This window comes from Hipposideros armiger, unplaced genomic scaffold (assembly GCF_001890085.2).
Source record: "Hipposideros armiger isolate ML-2016 unplaced genomic scaffold, ASM189008v1 scaffold_216, whole genome shotgun sequence".
In the NCBI taxonomy this organism is placed as follows: Eukaryota; Metazoa; Chordata; class Mammalia; order Chiroptera; family Hipposideridae; genus Hipposideros; species Hipposideros armiger.
This window is the reverse complement of record NW_017731566.1, coordinates 347409-367863: the sequence shown is the minus strand read 5'-3', so window position 1 is coordinate 367863 and position 20455 is coordinate 347409. Positions and strand designations below refer to the sequence as shown.

General features: G+C 49.4%; 2 protein-coding genes across 3 annotated transcripts in view; one reads left to right on the top strand and one right to left on the bottom strand.

The window, feature by feature from the left end:
- The window catches only part of INSYN2A (inhibitory synaptic factor 2A), a 57954-nt gene extending 48723 nt beyond the window's left edge, over positions 1 to 9231 (bottom strand). For both annotated transcript variants that reach the window (XM_019654210.1, XM_019654211.1), the window contains exon 1: positions 8680 to 9231. The gene's annotated coding sequence lies outside the window, so the exon portion shown is untranslated. The remainder of the gene's footprint in view (positions 1 to 8679) is intronic.
- The window catches only part of DOCK1 (dedicator of cytokinesis 1), a 461498-nt gene that overhangs the window by 230172 nt on the left and 210871 nt on the right, over positions 1 to 20455 (top strand). The window lies entirely within an intron of this gene.

Genomic DNA, 20455 nt, shown 5'->3' with positions numbered 1-20455 from the left:
CCACTCAGCCGGCCCAATGAATAATCCTATTTTGAGTTTACATTTCCGTGTTCCTGCTTCTATCTTTTCATCTCTCCAGCACCTCCTGGGAACGGACTCCCTCTTACTTCACAGGGATTGTGGGAGAGAAGAAAGAGCAGTGGGGGAAGACGTGTAGGCTCATGGAGAACAGTCAGCCCGTAGTGTAGTGAGTGAGCGTGATGACACGATGCTCTATGCACATCAGAATGCTAACCATGCGCTTCGAAAGGGAAGCACAAGGCTCTCCAAAGCCTCCAATGACCCCTCTGTGCTCTGGCCTTCTTGAAGCTTTGCAGGCGGGCATAGGTGTTGAAGAAGTGGAACCTTTTACACGGTGCTTTGGCTTTGTGTTTTCAGAAAGCATTTTCAGATGTGTAGGAGATGAGAACCCAGAGGGAGGCTGGGCTCCCCCAAGAGGAAGAGAGTGGGCATTTTCCTCCAGGGCCGCATCCCGGAGCCTGGCTCTCTTGAAAAAGCACACTGGCCCCCACCCTAGTCCAGGTCAGTCAGAATTTCTGGGACATGGAGACAGGGCAACAGAGATCATTTTAGTGATGCGTCCTCGCTAAGAGCCATGGTCTACATGTTTCTTTTTCTTTTCTTCCCCACCCCCATTCTCTTCTATTTTCTGTGTTTTCCCCAAAGCTTAGAGCAACAGGTGGCATAGAAAAGGTGCCCATGAATATTCAGTGAATGAAGGGACGAGCGAATGATGCTCCAGGCGAGCCGGGAGTGCCAGCGCCTTCCAGTTTTTCTAGAATGAATCTGGGGCTCAGCCAGATGTGGGGTGATCACCAGCAGAGCCCAGGTCTTGGCCAGCTGGTGCCCTTCCTTCCATGGCCAGCCTTGGCCTCCCCATGGAGGTGGTGAGGGGGACACTTGGGGAGCTGTCATTGTCATTGTTTGAATGTAGGTCTTTTGCAATGTGGATTGATTGTCAAGGGCAAATTCCAAGTAAATTGTCACCTGGCAGTTTGATGGCAGAAACCCGGCATGTTCAAACCTTTGTTCTTGTGATGTTTCTGGTTGGGGACACAAAACGTCTAGAATTTTGTTTCTTCCTAGGGTTCCGCGGCTGGGGCAGCTCTGCTCAGCCACAGGTCTGGGGTTAGTGGTACTTCGCAGTGCCAGCCTTTGCAGCGAATGACTGACTTCTGGATTTTACACGTTGGTGAGGGGGTACTCAAGGTCATCCACTTAGCATGCTCGTCTTCGAGACTCTTTTCTTGACGTGGTCATCCCTGGCTGTGTGGCATCACGTGATCCTTAAGAACTGGGGTTTACAGACCAACTGCCTGATTTGAAGCTGCGGCCCTCCTGTGAATTTGGTCAGTCCTGAGCAAGCTATAGACAGGCTGGGAGAGCAAAGAAGTATGCGAGCTAACACTTCGTAGTGCTTGTCGCGGGCTGGGTGCCTCTACACTTTCTGTATGTTCTAACCCTGCATTCTCCAAACATCTTCTGAAGGACAAATTATCCTTTTTATAGATGGGGAAACTGAGGCACTGACAGGTGGGTCAGTGCCCATGGTCAGCCAGACAGTAATGGGCAGCACCGGGGGTGCGAATGTGGATGGGGTTGTCTGGACACCGCTCTCACCTCCGATCTCTTATGAGGGTTCAGGGGGTCGGTGCCTAGGAGGCCCTCAGTGTGGGCCTGGTGCTGCCGCCGGCCATGGAGTGGATGATGACAAGGACACACACTTAGGACCACGTTATGCATACGGGTGACACTGGCTATGTTACTTGAGAGAAACATGTTTGAGAACCATCTGGAAGGTTTCAACCTTGAATGGCTGATTACAAAGCTGCCCTAGGTTTTTGTTTTAAGCGGGGCAGGCCCATGGTCATTTTCATAGCCTCTTTAGGTCTACATTAGAATTGATGCTTCACTAGAGAATTCACATCACCACTAGGAATGAACCGAGAACTAGGAGCCCTGCTCACTTACTGCCCGTTCTCTCCCGCTCCGGCTGCCCCCGCCCCATGGGGGCGGGGTGCCGACCCTGAGCTCCCCTGCCCAGTAAGAATCGGCCATCTTTTCATAGAGCCACTGTCCAACCATGTGCTCCACGCCATCATTCAGCCCAACCCTGGGTGCTTTTGCCACACTAGCAAATCTGATAGACACAATAAATAAAGTAGGCATAGACTTAGAGAGGAATTGATATCATATAAGGAGACATATACAGAGCAGGAACATGACAAATTAAACAAGAGTGGAAACTACTTCTGTGAAGCCATGGCGCTAACAGCTACTATTAAAACACACACACACACACGGTAATCATGGAGAAAAGCAGCTGTCATGGGGCTCTTCAGTGGCCCAAGAAGCCAAGGGAAAAATACGGGGTGAAAGCGAGAAACTTCTCTCTTTCAGCATTTCTTTAATTTCAAACCCTCCCCACTTGCATGTGGTATGAACTTTTCCTGGGAATGGTTCCTGGCCACACTTTGCGGAGCTATGCAAGTCTCAAGTGCAGGATTAACAGGGAACTAGTCCTTTGTGCCATGTGGTTTCAACAAGGGGAAAAAAAAACAAAACAGCAGGTCTTTATGTACCACTCTGGTGTTGATTAAAAAAAGAAGAAGTAGTGATAAATTGATGGGTCTGGCACAGAGATCAATAGGATTGATGTTGTGTTGTCACACTGGGCTGTGAGGTCAAGGCTGAGAGACAGATGCCTTCTGCTTTCCTTAGGCAGACCCAGTGAGCTCGCCAGCATTTCGGTAAAGCTCTAGTGAAAATTCCTTTCAACAAAGATGTCAGCATTTGGGGCACAAGAACATGCAACACACCTGACTGAGGCAAGATGGACTTTCTCATTTCTCCTCGTGTGTTTCTTTTCCTCTAATACGAGGTCAGGAAACTCAAACACATTGTCTTTAAAACTTCAACTTCTGCCTCAGTGAATTTTTACCAAAGGGAACTCAACGGTTGAGTTTGGTGGTAGAAAAGCCTAAATCTTTGATACTCTCTTTCTTTTTCTAAACAGTGATTGGCCCAACGTAAAGATCACCCGTGCTTAGAAGCAGTCTTGCTTTTTACCGCCTTCTCATGGCACTTCCTTTTAATTTCAACTAGGAAAGTACAGCTTGAAATGGAAGAGGAAAACTCTATTGTTCAATCTTGGTTCCCTAAATTTCTAGCAGAATCATTGACCAGGTTTATTGTGAAGAGTCTCATTAAATATTTATTAAGAACCTGTTGTTATTAGATAGTACTATTCTTAGTCCTTTAATAATTTCTTTGTGTTGTGAATCCTTTGGCCCCTTTTTCTCCTCTTTGAAAGTATTTCTCATGGAAGTGCTAAGAAGTTAGAGATGATGAAAAACATCTTTTTAGAAATAATATTTCCAGTTAAAAACTCAAACTCGGGTTTCTAATAGTAATCACGTCTTTCCCCGAAAACCACTGGCTCCTGACTTCTTGGCTTCCGTGTTTGTCACCCACCACCTCGTTAGACTACTGTGTTATCTAATTCCTTCTTCACGTTGCCATGTTACAAAGAGTGGGCCTTAGGATGTTTCTCTCACAGCTGCCCCCTTATATCCATCCCCACTGCCACGAGTCACTCTTAGTACACCAGTTAGTTCTCACCTGTCACACCCTGTCAGCTGGTCTCCAGTCCCTCTTCCCTGGTTTATCTCTAGCTACGTGTATTAAGACTTAATCTTCTAGATTTGTGATACTGTTCAAAACATTCAGGGGTTATGCATTGCCAATGCAAAGAGGCCCTTCCCGTCCTGCTGGCTTCTTCTCCAGCTGGCTTCACACTGCTTCTCCACTCTTCTGTCCTCCTACCTAACCCTTTGCCCAACGTCACTTCTCATTCTTTCCGTACAAGCCCCTGCCCTGAGCCCCTGCCCACTGGGCTTATGCGCTAGGATGTGAGTGTGCTGGGCCCAGGAGCCCCATCTCAACCTTGTCTCAGCCGGAGTATCGCTCTCTCCTGGAGCCTCCCAAGCAGGCCCCTGGTCCTCCCCTCCGCTGCCCCCCACCTCCTCTCGTCCTTCTGGACGTGAGCTTCTTGGGGACCTCTCACTCCGGTCTGCAACACCGCACACGTGGCCACGGCCACCACTGCCGCTGCTCAGCACATTCCCACCAACCAGCAGTCCCTTCTGGACCAAACCACCTGTGTATCAGTCGCCCGTTTCCAGATCCCACATCTTAAATAGTCCCACCACGTTGCCAACGATGCTAAAATTGTTTTCTACAAAAATAAGCAGGTTTCATGAAGCAAAATGCAGATGATATGAGGTGTTCTGAATCGAACCACTAAGGACACAGGGAAAAGATAAAGAAATGGGCCTTTGACAAACACGGGACACTTCCCGGGGCACAGCCAGCGTGGAGGGACCCACATCACCAGTGAAATGACCTGGGAACACAAACGAGGACTGGTCAGCTGCAGTGAGTGGGCGGTGAACATGGTGTTCCCCGTGCTGGTCCCGCAGCTCAGCAGCTGAAATGAGTCCCTCAGACTGCCAGCCTCCCCGCTCTCCCCTTTCTCTCTGGAGTATTGAGAAGCGAGGGCAACTTTTATTTGCAAGGCTGCTGGTAGTATCTCCGGCCTCGCATAGTCCCCTTCTCATGTCTCTCATGTGCTGTAGTTTACTGCATTTCATTTTAGGCCCAAGGCTAGATTATTAAGGACTGAATTGGAATTTTCCATAATAACTGCAATAGAAACTCCGGCCAGCATCCTGCCTGCTGTTCGGCTTTTTCTGTCTCTTCACCTGCTATGGCTGTGGCAGTGGAACTCAGGTGAGCCGACAATACACACACGTCGTCTTCACTCTGGTCCTTTCTTGCTCAAACTTCCTAAGAGCAAGATGATGTGGGAACGAGGATGTGTCTGTGGATGTGCAGGACTTTGAATAATTAGCTCCATACTCTATAAAAGCACAGTATTCACAAATAATGACTTGGGAGATGGTTCTTTCCAAATCCCTTTGAAATAAGGTATTAGCCAAAGGTTTATAATTGAGAACCATGATTCCTTCCTGTCCCTAGTATCTGCTTTTCTTTTATTCAAGTTCATTTTCTCTAAGCCCCAATTAGAGCTGGGAATATGCACTTGGCAGAAAGACACAGAGCTATCAGGTTAGAGTGTTTTGTTTTTATTTAGATCAGCGGTATGTCACTCGATAATATCTTTGTATACCTCAGAGTCCCTCAGCTCATTCATTTACGGCACGAATGATGTCTGAAGTATAGATGACCCAAACTCATACTGAATATCCTGATGCTTTAGGGTAGCAGAGCCTCTGAAAGAGTTTATATCAGGAATTGAATTTGGAACCAGGAGATAGCTCTGAATTTATGATTTTTCTTAATCTGAGAGGTAAGGTTCTTTGTTGCTTAGAGTCACCTTCGCACCTTTGGATCTGTCATAGGTATAGCACCATCCCTGGTCCAAGGGTTCAAACCTATACTTTGGATGGCTTACTATTTAACATGAGCTGACATCTGAACAGCATGTTTATGTGAATCCTGGCAGGGTCCCCATGACATGGTACCAAGCCTCTATTCTCTCCCTAATATAAAAGAAAAATATACCTTTAAAATAAACAGATTAAAAGGTATAATGATCTGCTACATTTATGTTACAGGACAGCTCAGATATTGGGTAAAGACTTACCCAAATGTTTGTCTGCACATTTCATGGTAACGAAAGTGTTGTCATGTAATATCAATCATATTAAATTTTGCTTTAAAATATTGAAGTCATTCCATAACATTATGAAATATTAAAATCAAATCTGTGAGGCGACTAAAAGGGCCCTGCTTCATAAATTATGTCAGCTAATTCCAGGCTGGAGAACAGAGGGCTCCGTGGAGCTGTGATGGGGAAGGATATAGCCCTCCTCGTTTCTGGAAGAATTGTTTAAAGCAACTGTGCCAGTTCAACCTGGGGAGTTGTGATGACCGTACGTTCTCCAGATGATGGTGGTTAGCCAGGCTTTTCGGGTGCCGCTGATTGGTCAAGTGGCATGCACCTGCTAAGCTCTTTGCTGGGCTGGCTTAGAGCTTTAGGATAAAGAGACCCCGTGGCTGCTGCCCTAAATCAATGCCCGTTCATGGGAGTGCCGCTTTGTGGTGTAGCTGCGGTTTCTTTATCATTATCCCCTGAGAAGCAGCCTGTAATCTGCTTCTCATATAAGAGGGTTCAGTAGTTGTTTGTCCAAATGAGACAGCCATGGGTGAGCGCTGACAGGAGAATACAAATGTCTGGCTAAGTGAACGCATCTGTCCAGCTGCTCCACTGTGATCAACTGTTCGTTCTGAGAATCACTTTTATTTTCTGACTGCTTATTTCCATGTATGGGAGTCTTCCTGGGAGACCGATGCCTTTCATGCACAAGTCTTTATTTACATACTTATTTAATTTATTTTTCCCTACAGAGGGAGAAACAAAAGACAAAAATTCCCTCTCCTGTCATGGGGAAAACAACTGTGGCAGAAGATTGAAGCCCCCACTCCCCCAAAGTGTATAGAGTAAGAGAGCACCCAGCCCTCCATATGACTTTTCGAAAGCTCTTTGGTGCAAACACGGAGCTATCCAGCTTTTGACTTATTAGTCAGCCTGTTTCTTAACCAGCTTCTCAATGGGATCAGGAGCCTGATTTAAGTAAAAGCTCAGTCTTAACCACCATAATAAGAAACGGAGGCATGGCAACTATAGTAAGTTTAAAGGCATACTTTGCTTTCCAAGGGCATCCTGTTTTCTTTAAGTAGAGGTCTTTCGTGTAGCTAAGGAAATTAAACTGAATCATTGTACCTTTAAGGAAATGATGAATTTAGTGAAGAAAAGCTCAAACTCTCTGTAGCTAACATAATTTATGCAAAATCATGCAATTAGTGATAGCTGTGCTAGACATCTTTTTTTCCGAAGGCACCTCTAATAAAACCACATGGTAGCAGTGCCATGCAATGTGAGTAGTAAACGCGGACAGTAAACGATTCATGTCTGGTGAGGCGCAGGGCTTGCATTTTTCCTTTGAGCTGCTTGTGCACATCTGCTAATCATTTTTGCAAAAAAAATGGCAAAGATAAATATGAACTTTTCTTTGAAAAGTAACATTCAACAGGATATGAATGTAATAAAGAGCCCAATGTGAATAGTAAAAACCTGCCCTTTCCGGACGCAAAGTGACATGGTGGTTACTTTCTGCTCCCTCTGTAGCATGAGGTGAATAAGGTTCAAGCATGTTCATACGTGTGCCACCCACTGGGAATGGCCCAGGTCAGGTGATTGGGGTGGCAATTTTTAATCATGTCTCCAGTGCTGTAACCTTGACAGACCCCCCCACTGGCAAATGGGAAGGTAACCCCCCAGCAAATCCTTGTCCAAGGGAAAGCCTGCGCAGCCCTGACCTCACCCTGGGCTAGTCTGCCGAAGGCTTGTGCTATGATCTCTGGGTTCCCGGCCAAGGCAGGGCTAGACCAAAGTTCCTTCCCTCTCAGGCCAGTTCACCTCAGGATGCTTCCGCAGAACTGAAGTGCCTAAGCAGGCAAGGTCAAATTAAACTGCTTCACTGCTGCGCCTTGCTCAGGGGCCCAACCTGGCTTCCAGTCCCCAGGCACAGACCTACAGCAGGACAGGGGTCACAGCGGGATCCCTGCTCTGTAGAGGAGCCAGAGGCACCCATTTTCTCCCCTATTTCCTCCAGAGGCTCCACTCCTCCCCCACTCCTGGCATCCCCTTATCACTAGCTCCATCTCCCTGTGGCATGTTTGTGGGTAGGAGAATGCTGAGGTCACAGGGACAGGCTCTTTATCTGAGCAATGGAGACGCCGGCCTGGAGCCCTGAGCATGAACCAGCAAGACGCAGACTCTTGCTCTTGACTTTGGGCTCAGGGCGCTCCCCTGGCCCCTGGTCAGCCCGCGGGCTCCCTCCTCCCTGCTGCCCTAGCCTGCCTGCAAGCCCGCTCGCTCGATCTGCAGCATTGGTCGGCTTCCCACACCTGTTCTGGTCTGACCCGGGATGCCAAGCTCCCGGAAGCGCCTCGGGCGCCGACCCCGGCCCGCAGCCCCGGGAAGGTGCCAACCCGAGCGAGCCCTGGCGCCACGGAAGGAGACAGGCATTTCACGTGGGCATCTGCCTTCGCTCCTGCTCGAGTCTCTCCTTCGCAGCCCGTGCCAGGCAGGGACCCTCTGTTCGGACTTACCCCCCACGTCCCCCCCACCCCCGAAGTTAATCAGCCTTACTTGCCAGTTCGCTTTAGTTTGGAAAATACTTAAAAACCTCGAAACGTTCAGGGGCACGGCCGCCCCCGGATCGGATCCCTCCGGTTCTGCCTGGCGAGGGCTGTCGGGCGCTCACGAGGCTGTGGCGTTTGTCTGGAAGCGACATCGCAGCCATGCAGCCTCCTCCCTCCCTGGCCATCACCAAAGTTGCCGGACGCCCCTCGGCGACCCTGCTGTGCCAGACGCAGTTGCGTAACCTCGCCCCCCGCCCCAGCTCGCGCCCCGCCTGGTCCGCTCCGGATTGCAATGGCACGTCCTAGCCCCAGGAGCCACGGAAGCCCATCTGGGGGCAAGTGCGAGCGCCCGAGCCGGGGTCGGCGCCCGTCCAGGCAGTGCTCTGCCCACGGCTAAGTGCAGCGGGCGCTGGGGCGCAGGAGGAGGGCGCGCGGGGCTCCGCTTACCTTCCGCTGCTTACAGATAAGTCGAGGTCGGTGCAGCGCCTGGCTCGGGCATGTCTCGCCGCGGACCCGGGCAAGCCTGGCGCGGCACGGAGCACTCCGAGCAGGGCATCCGCGGCGAGGCTCGCTGAGCTCGCGCAGGGGAAGGCTCTGTCCGCCGCCGCCGGCCCGGCCCGCCCGGCCCGCCGGCCCCCGCGCCGCAGCTCGCGTCCCTCCGGCCCGGCTCAGCGAAGCGCGCGAGGCAGGGGCTCAGCCGGCGCCGGGGACGCCCGCGCGCTCGCTTGCTCGCGGCGCGGCGGAGCCAGCCACAGCCACCCGGCTTCGTGCTCCTCCGATGTCCTCATTTACTGCAATTGTCTTCGGCGAGATCTCGGAGCCGGGCCGGGAGGTGGGGGCGGAGCGGAGGAGGGAGCGGGAGGGAAGTCCTTGCAGCCGCCCCCGGGACCCAGCTACTCCATGGAGCCGGGCGGCCGGGGGAGAGGGCACCGGAGCCGCGCGCCCGCCGCCTGTGCGCCCGGCTGGCACCAAGGCGGGCGGAGCCCTGGGCCGGCGGGGGCGGGGTGGGGGCGGCGCGGGGCCGGGCCGGGCCGCGTGCGTGGGGTGGGGGATCCGGAGGGAGCGGAGGAGCCCCCGCCCGCCGACACCCGAGCCCGGAGCTGGAGGAGGCGGTGGAAGGAGCCGGCGGCGGCTGCCGCCTGCGCGCGGGCTGCACGGCAGCGCGTCCTCGGGGTCTCTGGGCTGCAGGCGGCGCTGCGCTGCCCAGGAACTTGTTGAGTCCACCCTGGAGCCGCCTCTGGAGCAGCTGGAGCGGGGGATCCAGCGTTTTCTCCTGGGAGGGGTCGCTGGGGACCCCTTGAGATGGCGGGTTGCTGCGCCACCTGGCTGAGCCCAGGGCGGCTTTGAGAGCCAGGAGCTGGGTGCGTGCCCCCTCACCGGCGGGTTGTTCTGGAGGCCGGGGTCAAGGGCAGGTTTCCCTGCCGAGTCCAGCCCAGGGCCAGCGCCTGTCAGTGGAGACCGACGCCAGGCTAGCCGTTGGTGACCTGGGCACCTGAGTGGAAGTGCCTGCCGGTCTGGGGCCGCTGACATTTAGGAAACTCCAGAGCAGTCAGCACGGCTCCTCCCAACCAGGCTGACCCCACCCCTCCCCCAACACACGCCAGCCACCTACAAATGTCACAGGGCTCCTGCTGCATCTGTCTCAGGGCAAAGTTGAGCTCGCTTGCAGAGGAAGAGATCTAGGATGCATGAGGAGTGACAGCCCCTGTGCCCCTCCACCCCCAAATCCACCAATGAGTAGATCTGAGCTCCAAGCAGCTGGCCCAGCGACTTCTTCTGTTCCTGGCAGGCCCTGGGGCCTGGGCCTGGGACTAAGTAGCCAGCTGCCCAGAGGCTGCATGGCTTCCTACATTCCCCCAGGCTTGGGGCTTGAAGTTCGCTTTCCTTGGACATACTTGACTGTAGCCACATTTCTTAGTCTGAATGAATATTTCCCAGGGAAGGACAGAGAAATGGTGGACCCCAAGGCCGTGACAGGCTTTGGGGAAAGAATTGCAAGGACAAGTGGGAAAGTGCTCTCACTCGCCCACCACTTCCGACACAGCTGGAGGTGCCCACACCTGCCAGCACATCCCTGAGCCCCTGCCCCCAGCACCAGCCCTGTGCCTGGGACCAGCCATCGCTCAGTCCTTGTTTTTTATTTGAACTGAGCCTAACCCTGTGCTTTATATCGTGTCTGTTCTTTATAAATGGCTTTACATGGAATACTCGATTTATCTACATGTGGGTGCTTTGGTGATGTGTACAAATATTGCAGGGGGGAAAAAAAAGCGTCCTAAGATCTTTTCCTTTCTCCTCTTACCTCGGCATGTTTGGGGGACACAACTCTACAGCTCCCAGGCATCCAGGTATGGCCAGGAGGGGTGTCCTGAACCTGTGGGTTCGAACTGTGCTCACCTGGTGCTGGTTTTTACCACAAGTCTCATGTTCAACCCATTCCCTTGTCTGGCTGCCTGGTAGTGCTGGTGGGAGCTGGCTGGAGAGGTACGATTCCATCCGTTATAATTTTAGGTGATGTGGGAGCAGCCTGGAAACCTACCACCCAGCTCCTCTGCCTGGAAGGGACCTGATGTTGGGGATGTGTAGGGCTTGGGGACATTTAATGCCAGGTGGGAGGGGTCATCACCATGGGTCCTTCCAACATCGTCTCTGAGGACTTGCTGTTGTTTCTGTGGGCGCAGTGATTCTCCAGTGGTCTGGGGGAACTTTCTATAAATCTTGCTTTAATGCTAATCCATAAAATCAAAACCTGCCTTCCATCTCTTAAACATGTCACTGTACATAAACCTGCCAGGAAATAGTCTAAAATTTTAGGGGCCATGAGTGAAAACAGATAAACATAAATGCATGTACCGCAGGTCAGAGCAGAGCCACAGTTGGGGGTGGAAGATGAAAGCAAATGACTCTGGGGACAATGTTCTTTAAGGTCCCCCTGATGTATAAGCCTAGGAAGAAAATGAAATCTGCAATTGGCAGGTCAGAGAGTGGAGTTCAATTGAACTTATGTCATTAAGACTACTTTTTGTTACTCAGTAATCTAGTAGACTCATAGTTGTTTTTCTGAGTCTATTAAAATCATTGGTACCACTCCCCCCTTTTGAAGGAAGACACCATTTGTCTACTGTAAGTCTTCAACTTTACAAACGTAAATTTTGACAAAAACGTGTTTCACCACACCTTTGGCTGTGGAGATGTATTCCACATGGGTGAGGCTGATAGGTCATCATGCTCTAACCTTTAAGACAAACACTGTGCCAGGGGGCTGGTGTGGGAAATAGGGGTCTCCGCTGTCATCCTGCCCACAGACCCCTTCCCCGTCGCATTATATTTTATGGAAGAGATGTGTGCATGTTTTCAGGGTCTACAATGAATCGTTATGTTCAGTTTTCTCAGAAAAAGACTTAAGGTTGGTAGAAAGTCGATTCATTTTAGGAATCAGGTAAAAACTGGTTTCTTATATTTTGCTTCAAAGTTTTGCTGAAAAAGATGGACTCGCAAAGGGAAAGAGCTGTTTTTAAAGTGGGATTTCCTGAAAGCAGAAGCACCTAAAGAATGAAAACACAAAACCTCTGAGTCGCCTCCCTTTTGCTGTCTTCTTGGATATGAGCAGGTGTTGTGCAGAGAACTGCTAGGCTACTGGCTCTACAGCTTAGTAACTTTCAAGGTCTCAATTTCCACATTAAAAAAGGGAAGAATATCCAAGTCAAAGCTGTGTAAGAATGTCCATAACGGTTTTGTCCATCTGAGTTCCAACCTGGAAATACCCCACATGTCTATCAGCAGCGGACGGATGAAAATCTCTTGGTTTATTCAGACAGTGGAGGGCTTACTACACAGCAAGCAAGGGGCTAACTGCTGATGCATGGGGCAGCGTGAGGGACGTCCTCAGACCTTAGGCCGGAGGAGCGAGGCACAGAGAGTCTGTCCCACGATTCCATGTAAGTGAAGTCCCAGAATGTGCAAACGTTCTCCGTGGTGGTAACGTCAGCATGGGCACCTCCGGGCGTACTCGCTGCGCAGGCCCCCAGTGCCTTCTCTGGTGCTGACCATCCTGCCTCATGAACTAGGTGCTGGCAGGGTTATATATTGGGTTGTCGGAAAAGTCATGACGCATTTTTGCAACGAAAGACAGAAAACATACGTCATGATTATTCCGACAGCCCAATACACGTGGACAACTTCATCGAGCTGTTCTCTTTTCTCAGTCTGCCTCCATTCTGTCTAGGCGTTACCCGTGTGTGTTTGCAATATGGAGGCAACACTCCCCAATAAGTCACCCCTTTAAAAGATCCAGCTTATCAGTCAGTGACATTAACTTGAATTGGCTGAAGTCACTTTCTCCCCAAAACCCAAACTAAGAGAAAAGAGGGGTGTCCACGCACTGTCTGCTGCTGTGGAGGAGACTTCCTGTTGGAGACCCTTCTCTGGGACACTGCCAAGGAACCCTGCCTGACTCTCGAATGCAGCCCCGTAGAATTCACTCGGAAATGACTTTGCTACCTCATCCCTTCCTGTTCTAAAGTGACCGTCAGGTGAGCATCTGTCTGTGATGGCAGATGACTGCACCTCCAGCTCCGAAGCTCTGGTCCTTATCTACAGCTGGACAGGTGGCTCGGGCAGACCCCAGCCTGTCGGGCAGGGATCAGACACATCAGGACGCTTCTCTCTCCTCCTTCAGAGCCAGACGCAGTGCTCAGATGGCTCCCGCCAGAGCCCGTCCTCTGCCTGGAGGGCTGAGGAGCCCTCCTGAATCACTCCCTTTTTCATGTTCCGCTCAGGCACCTGCTGTCCATTCTCTGAACGGCCTTTCTGAGCGTACGAGTCTCCCTCTGTAGGAAGCCCCGGCCTGTGGTTCTTCACTGTCCTGGCAGCCAGCCGTGTTTCCTCGGGGTGGGAATCAGGGCTGTTGGTGAAGTGCTGGTCTGTGCTCCAGGGACAGTCCCAAGCCTACTGCTTTTCCCTCCACGATGAGGGGCTCCAGATGGTGTATTGGCCCGGACGACAGTGTGGTCCGGACAATGTGAACATCATGCACACTAGTTGAAATCCCCACTTTTCTATCATGCCTCACTGTATATCTAGTTGATCTGTAGGAAGCGGAATGGTTTCATTTTGAAAGAGAAGAAGGGAGTTGGCTCCAGGTTTTCTTTCGCACATCACACAACAGAGGCAATAATACACCTGAAAGGGTGAGGCATCGGCAGGTGCTCTGAGCTCTGGCCTCCGCCCCAGCCCCTCATTTGTAGGGCTCTGTTCAATCCCACGGCTTTCCCGTGGGCTGCTGACCTGGTCAGGCTCAGTGGCGGGGTCCACGGGGCTTCTCCCTACCCAGGTTAATCTAGAGGGTAACAGACCCTTTCTGGATGAAGGGACGGCGTAGGGCTTTTCTTAATCCCTTCTGGTGAGGACAGCCATGTTGCTGAGCCTGCCGAAGTCATGCCTCATAAAACAGGTGACGTGCCCAGGCTGAAAGATGCTACCTTTGACGAGAATTAGGTCATGAAGTGATAAAAATTGCTTTCATATTTCAGTGTCTGCTCTGCTAACCCACTTTGCTGGTGTCACCACTGTTGATGGCCCTTCCCTGGGCTGTGTCTCCTGGTGAGCACAGGCCTGAGTGCTGTGGCGCCTCAGGTCCAGTTATTCCCTTGCTCGCCCTCCATTTTCACCTTAGGGGCCGGGAGAGAAGGAGAAGAAAACGGAACCCTCCCTACTCCACTCCTGTTCCGCCACAAACCCTGATGGGCAGTCATGACGGCCCACGTTTGTTGTATGCCTGCAGGACACTAGGCACTCTCTCCTCCTGTCCTCACTAGGCAACTCTGAAATAAGTACGGCTATACTCTCCCTGATGAAGACCAGAGAAGTTAAGTAATTTCTCCAATGTCACACAGCTAGGAAATGATGGAGCCTACACTCAAATCTAGCTCTACTGGATGTCACCATGCACCGCTGTCCCACTCAGGTTTCTTATGTTAATAGGAACTTGAGATTTGTTCAAGAACACACATTCTAGTGTAGTGTGACTCTCAGTTACCAATGCACTACTCCAACATTACGGCCCTCTGTGAGGATTGGCATTAGCCAGTGGGATTTTCTCCTGGTACTTACCTGGCCCCAAGCAATAGCAGGGGCCTGTGCCCAGGGTGAACTGCCCCCCTCCAGACTCTGGTGGCATCAGCTTGGCTTTCACATGGGACAGGTTCTGACCGAAAGGCTACCTACTCACGGCGAGCTCTCGGAAAGCAGATGGCACCTACAGGCTGACGGAAGAGTGTCTTCAAGCGGGCACTCTTTACCTTTATTAGCGAGGCCTCATCTCATCACTGGGTCAATTATCCTTTGAAGTAAAAACAGTCACTGGAACAGCAATATACTATAATTGTCACGTTCAGATAGCACCTTACGCTTCTCCAATATAATTCCAATGATATTATCGCACATTTTCTTCATTGAATAACAGCTATTAAAATAATCCATCACAATATATATTCCACATATGCCACAGAAGACCGTTCCAGATTCTTCCGGGGCCGAGTGTAATGATGCTGTGTTACCATGGTCTTCTAATTGCCCTAAACAACAGGCTGGTGCTGTCACCACCTGACTTTAGATGCCTTTGCTAAGGAGTGTGGGCACAGAGGCTGCGGTCGCCAGCTCCTATATGATGAGAAGCAAGCTTTCTGTTTTTAAACGCCACGTTCCAATGGGAGGGGCACAGACATTTTAGAAAACCTCTAGTTGTGTGTGATGACCTCTAAGGTCACACACACACATGTTCAGTCCAACGTTTTTCATAAACATTTCTTTTTTTCATATTATCGAACCCTTGGAGAATGAAATAGGTCATTACTTTAATGCCACTGCGCTGTGAGGCTGCAGAGCTCCCTGTTTCCAATTTGCCTAATTTGTGTGCTGGCACTTGCTGGGCTCTTCTGATGGATCTCCAAATGTGCACCGCCTCAGACGCTCGCTTCTGGGGTTTTCTCTGTTAATATTCACGTACCTGTAACTAATGCGAAAGTAATAATCCAAAACGTATTTTAACACTTTTCTTACACCATTTTAATTTCTTCCAGGATTCAAAGAAAAGCAAGACGTTTTGTTTTCAAATGTTGTGTGGTATTCTTAATTCCTTTTGAAATGCTTTTTTAGAAAACCCGCTTTCCGTAAGTTAAAATTCATGCGGTTAGAAGGTGGTGCTCGTGGTCCCTGGGCTTTGCTCGGTCGGAAGAAGGAGGCTTCTCTGTACCCGAGAACACACGGCTCCCAGGCGGTACAGGGAGGCAGGCCATACGGAGCCTCTTCCCAGTTCTGTTCATTGTTTGGCTATTTCAGTGGATTAAACAGAGAAACTTGGAAATCTGGGTGTTTACCAAAGAAGAATTGAGGTGTAAATTTGGAAACAGAGTCATCAAAATGATGCAATAGCTTTATTAGAGAAACCGATGACTCAGTGTCAAGTTTCAAGGAAATCTTTATGCATCTCATGTGTGTTCTCAACATGAATCCCAAACACTGGTTTCAGAATTGGTTAAAAATTGAGCGCCTCCACCTGGGGTTGGGCAGTGAAGCAGTAAATGAGGGTTCGGGGGGCTGTGATCGATGGGGCCCCACGTGGCTGCTTTGGCCACCGTTCAGCGTGGCCTCATTACGTGTGCGTTGTCCCCTCCTGGACTATCTAGCGGTTCAAATCTCTCTGCCTGTTTGAATGTGAATCACCTTCCTCCATTGGGTCAGCAGGAGCCAGTGTGAGATGACCCTTTTATGAGGCTGCCGTGGGCTGTGAGCCGCATGCCCTGAGGTGCTGGTGGGAGATGAAATTTATTGATGATTTATTTTGTTCACTGAGTCCAAGTATGAAGAGGAAGAAACTCCTTTTACTGGTACCTTGCCCCCTTCCCAGCAGAGTAAATATTGTGTCACATGAAACTGCTGATGACACTTCTGACTCCCTTAAAATAAGACGTGTGACTCTTTCACACCGTGAGACTAGGAAAGAGGCCACATCTTCACCTGCGGATTCCTGTGATTGGCCCTTCCCCCCGTGACCCCTGGGTGTTAATGGGCATGTTCACTGTGGGAGCTTTCTCTGCTTCTGTCTCCAGCGTGAATGAGGGAGGGACGGTCCTGGCCGTCTGGTTCAGGGTCTGGTGTCGGTCCTGAAAATTGCATGTTCAGTCCCCACTGTTGTGGGCGGATTGCGTGAATTCGGTTTGAAATTGTAGACATCCTCTCCTAAGAATTAGGGTCAGCGAATGACAGCACGTCCCCTGCGTTGTAAGCAGCCCCTTCAGGTCACGTAGGTGGACCAAGGCAGGTGCCCACGGACCAGGAGGCTTTCTATGGAAAGGTATTCCTTGCATACCTTAGGCATTGTAGAGTTCTTGGTTGCGTTCTTGCTTTTTCCACGGAAGTATGTACTTCGTTAGTACTTACAGGACATTTGAAAACAGTGCTGGAGTGAAATCAGCTTAAGATGGGATGTGCATGACAAGTGTTGAAACGTGGCTGATACGCACCATGAAATGTGAATCAGCTCGACTAAACCCGGAGTGATATCTACACACCATGTAAGATGCAGAGACCTCCTGTAGGCTCCCTGTCCTCTGCGCCTTGACAAGCATGCATAATCTCTCCATTTGAATACCAGACAGAATCAATATTTTAAAAGAGTTATTCATCCATGGGTGTAACTCACTTTAAGCAAACTCCTTATGTGAAAGTCTGACTTAGCAACAGGTAAACTGACAGGTTTCACCTTACCAAATGCTCATTTTGATTAAGGCTACCTTCAAATTACCATCTCTCATGCACGTAGAAGGATTTGGGTTGTCAAAATTACTGAATACATGACTTTATAGAGAAATGCATCTTTTGCCTTAAGTGTAATCTACTGCGTATTCTTGTATATATGCGCATGTATGAATACACATATACATTGGCAATTGCCGACATTGTTTGCGGTAGACTTCTGTATATGTTCCGAGAGTAAGATAGTCTGCACAGGATTTGGGCTGTCAGAGCAGACCATTGGTGTTCTAAGTTCACTGAAGTCCCCCGCTACCTATGGGGTGGCAATTATTCAGTAGAAACCAGGGCTGAGAAAATAAAGAGGCGAACGTGTCTCCCTAAGGACCAGGCGCTGTTCTGGGGGCTTTACTAATTTTTCTCTTATTTCCACGCCCTCAGCAATGCTCATGGGACGCGCACACAGAAGGACTGGCGCTGTGGCGTGGTGGCGGACCCCTCGCCTACACCACTTTTCACAATTTCAATGAATTGGAACTTACTAACATGGTCTTCTTAGTACTTCTACAGGTCTTGTCCGTTTTGACTCAGTTTACTCATGTTTTTACAAAAGCCCACATTCTGCTCCCCCGAATATAAGTAGACTTATTGGCTTTTTAAGTATTTTATTAAAAAAACGTGTGCTAATTTCTTCTGGATAAACGACAAGTCTTGGCATCTCAGGTTTTGGGTACGGTCTCTTCTCCATTGACTGTTTCATGGGGAAATAGAAAAACACGACTACCCTTATTCTCGAGTCATAATTGAGCTGACTCATTTGAGGCTGGTCAGTTCCTCTGTGCTGGTCCCGGCTTTAGAGCTTTACAAGAATTAACATCTTGATCTTCCTAAAAGCTCGTGAATCTAGGTGCTGTTATCAGCACCCTTTCTCGGATGAAGAAGGAAGCACAGAGAGGTCAGCAAATGACTAAGTCAGTCAGGGGTCTTACAGAGAGCCTGCTGCCGAGAAGCTGCGGGAGATGAGATACCACCTCCTGAAATACCACGTAACAGTCCAACTCTCAGCGAGGCGCGATGCACAGTGTTTTGGCCTTGCTCGGTTTTCATGTGTCTGCACGAGCTGGTGACACTTTTGGAAGTACTGTTCCTTTTTCCCCAGGAAAACAGCATCATTCATTCTTGTGTTGAGAACAGGGATGGTTATCACATTTGCTGGCAATAGGCTTTGCTATCCAATTGTTAATGGAAAGAATAGTTTATAGCTGGAGTTGCAAGCTTTCGAAGAGTTACATAATAAATATTTTTGACTTTTCAGATCACACAATCTCTGTCCTGAAAATTCATCTCTGCTGTTGCAGCAGGAAAGCAGCCGTGGACAATACGTAAACAAATGAGTATGGCTGAGTTCCAATAAAACTTTATTTGTAAAACCAGGAAGTGGGCCCAGGTTTCTCCCTCAGACTGTAGTTTGATGGGCCCTGGTTCATAGCATAAGTTGCTCTAAAGACTTTTGATGCCATATATAGATCCAGATTTTAAGAATGAATTAATAAAGCATTTGACTCATCACAGGAAACATGGCTTTTCCCCTTGGCTCCTTATGTCCTCTAGATTCTAGGTAAGCCTGCCTCATCTGAGACAGAACAGAATTCGGTCAGGCTATCCTGTCAAGGATTCCTCCTGGTGAAGGTTTGTCTGTTAGTGTTCGCGTAACAAACAAGAATTCCATGCCTCAGCATTCACAGTCTCGAAAAAAACAAGCGATTCTGGGAATGGCACCATCTTTTTGGTTGTGTACCGGAGAATTGTGCTTTGCTTGTTATGGGAATACTCAAGTTATTAGCGCTAAAATGCAGTAATCTCTTCAGAGGGAAAGCCACTGTGTTCAGAGGCTGTGCCCTGCCCCACTCCCCCCCCCCCAGAGAGCACTGTATATTTCAGGAGGAGATAATACTGGACAGTTAATATTGGGCTTTCATCTCTGGCTGATTTATTTAAGTGCTTCATGAAACCAAATGAAATATCTTCTCTGTAGGCTTTTAATACTAGAGCTATTATGGTGACTGGTACAATATATTTTTTTGTGTTGATAGTTTCTAAAAAATTGAGATGAATAGTGAAGTATCTGTAATTGTTCTTTGAACCCATGTGAAAAGTGATTAAGTATTAGCTTAATATGGATTTTTCCCTCAAATAAGGATCAATAATCAAGTATCTTTATGTTACATATTTAATTATTCAGATTTGGATTTTATCAGTGAGCAAAGATTTCATGACCATGTGTCATTTTTTTAAATGCCCCAAATGTGACATAGTGATCCCTGAATTCAATAAACTTCTTTGTGTGTTGTCACCTACTTTAAAATGTATCAGTACATATCTTCTGTTAGTCCTTTGCCATATTCCCTGAAGACATAAGGTAAATTTCTAATTTAATTTTATATAGCGACGGTTTGGTTGACTGTCATTAGGACTTTTGTGCTCAGGTATTAGTTAAGATTAGTCCACTGTGTATCGTGCTGTAATTTGCGAAGTGGGCAGTATAGTCTGTTGGGTGCTGGGCCCATGGTTACCCAGCAATGAGCAGCTTACCCGACATGCATTTCCCTCAAGTGTGTTTAACGGAAGGGAGCATTGTTGAGTTTCTCTTTCACAGCACAACTCTTGGAAGCACTGAAATTCCTTTGACTGTCCAGTGGCAGCTGTCTGGTTTTCCGCTTTGCTTCAGCCCACGTGGAGGGGGAGCCTTGAGAACCAGTTGTCATCTTTAGCCGAGGTTTCACTTCTGCGTCAGGATATTTAAGTCACAGAAGTTGGAAGAAGGTTGAGCTTGTCGATGGCGTTTAAGAACAAAAAGCTCAGTGTGTGTGTGTGTGTGTGTGTGTGTGTGTGTGTGTGTGTGTGTGTGTGTTTGTTTCAGGGCTTGCTTTGGATTTTTGTAAAAGAAAGCAAAATCTGAGGGCATTCTGTGGGGGGACATCCCATTCAGGGCTTTCAGGAGGTGGAAGATAAGAGCAAGGACAAGTGGGAGCTTCCAGGAGAGCAGAGCCCAGGATGGGGTGGAACCCATGTGCCACGGGCTCCCTGGTGGTTTCATGACTTGCTAGCCATGGTGGGGGGATTGGGAGGAGGGGGTGTTCATCTCATCCCCACAGTCAGGACTGAAAGCGCCTTCCGGCGTGTGTGCAGCTCAGAGCTGGAGGGCGAGCTGCAAGCTAGTCATCACATCCCTCCTTCCTGCCTTCCTTGGGCACAGCTGCCTTGCTTTTTAAAATTGTGGGTTTGGAAAATAGGAAAGTAGTAAAAGTGCAGGAAAATGATTCACACCCGTCAGTGTTCCGTCAAATCAGTCGTGATAATAAATATGTCCCACAACGGGGGCAATTAAGTGTCACACATAGAGTTTACTGAAAGAACTTCAGAGACCCAGGGATCGCAGCTACAATTATAAATGGGTGAGAGCCTGCCTCCT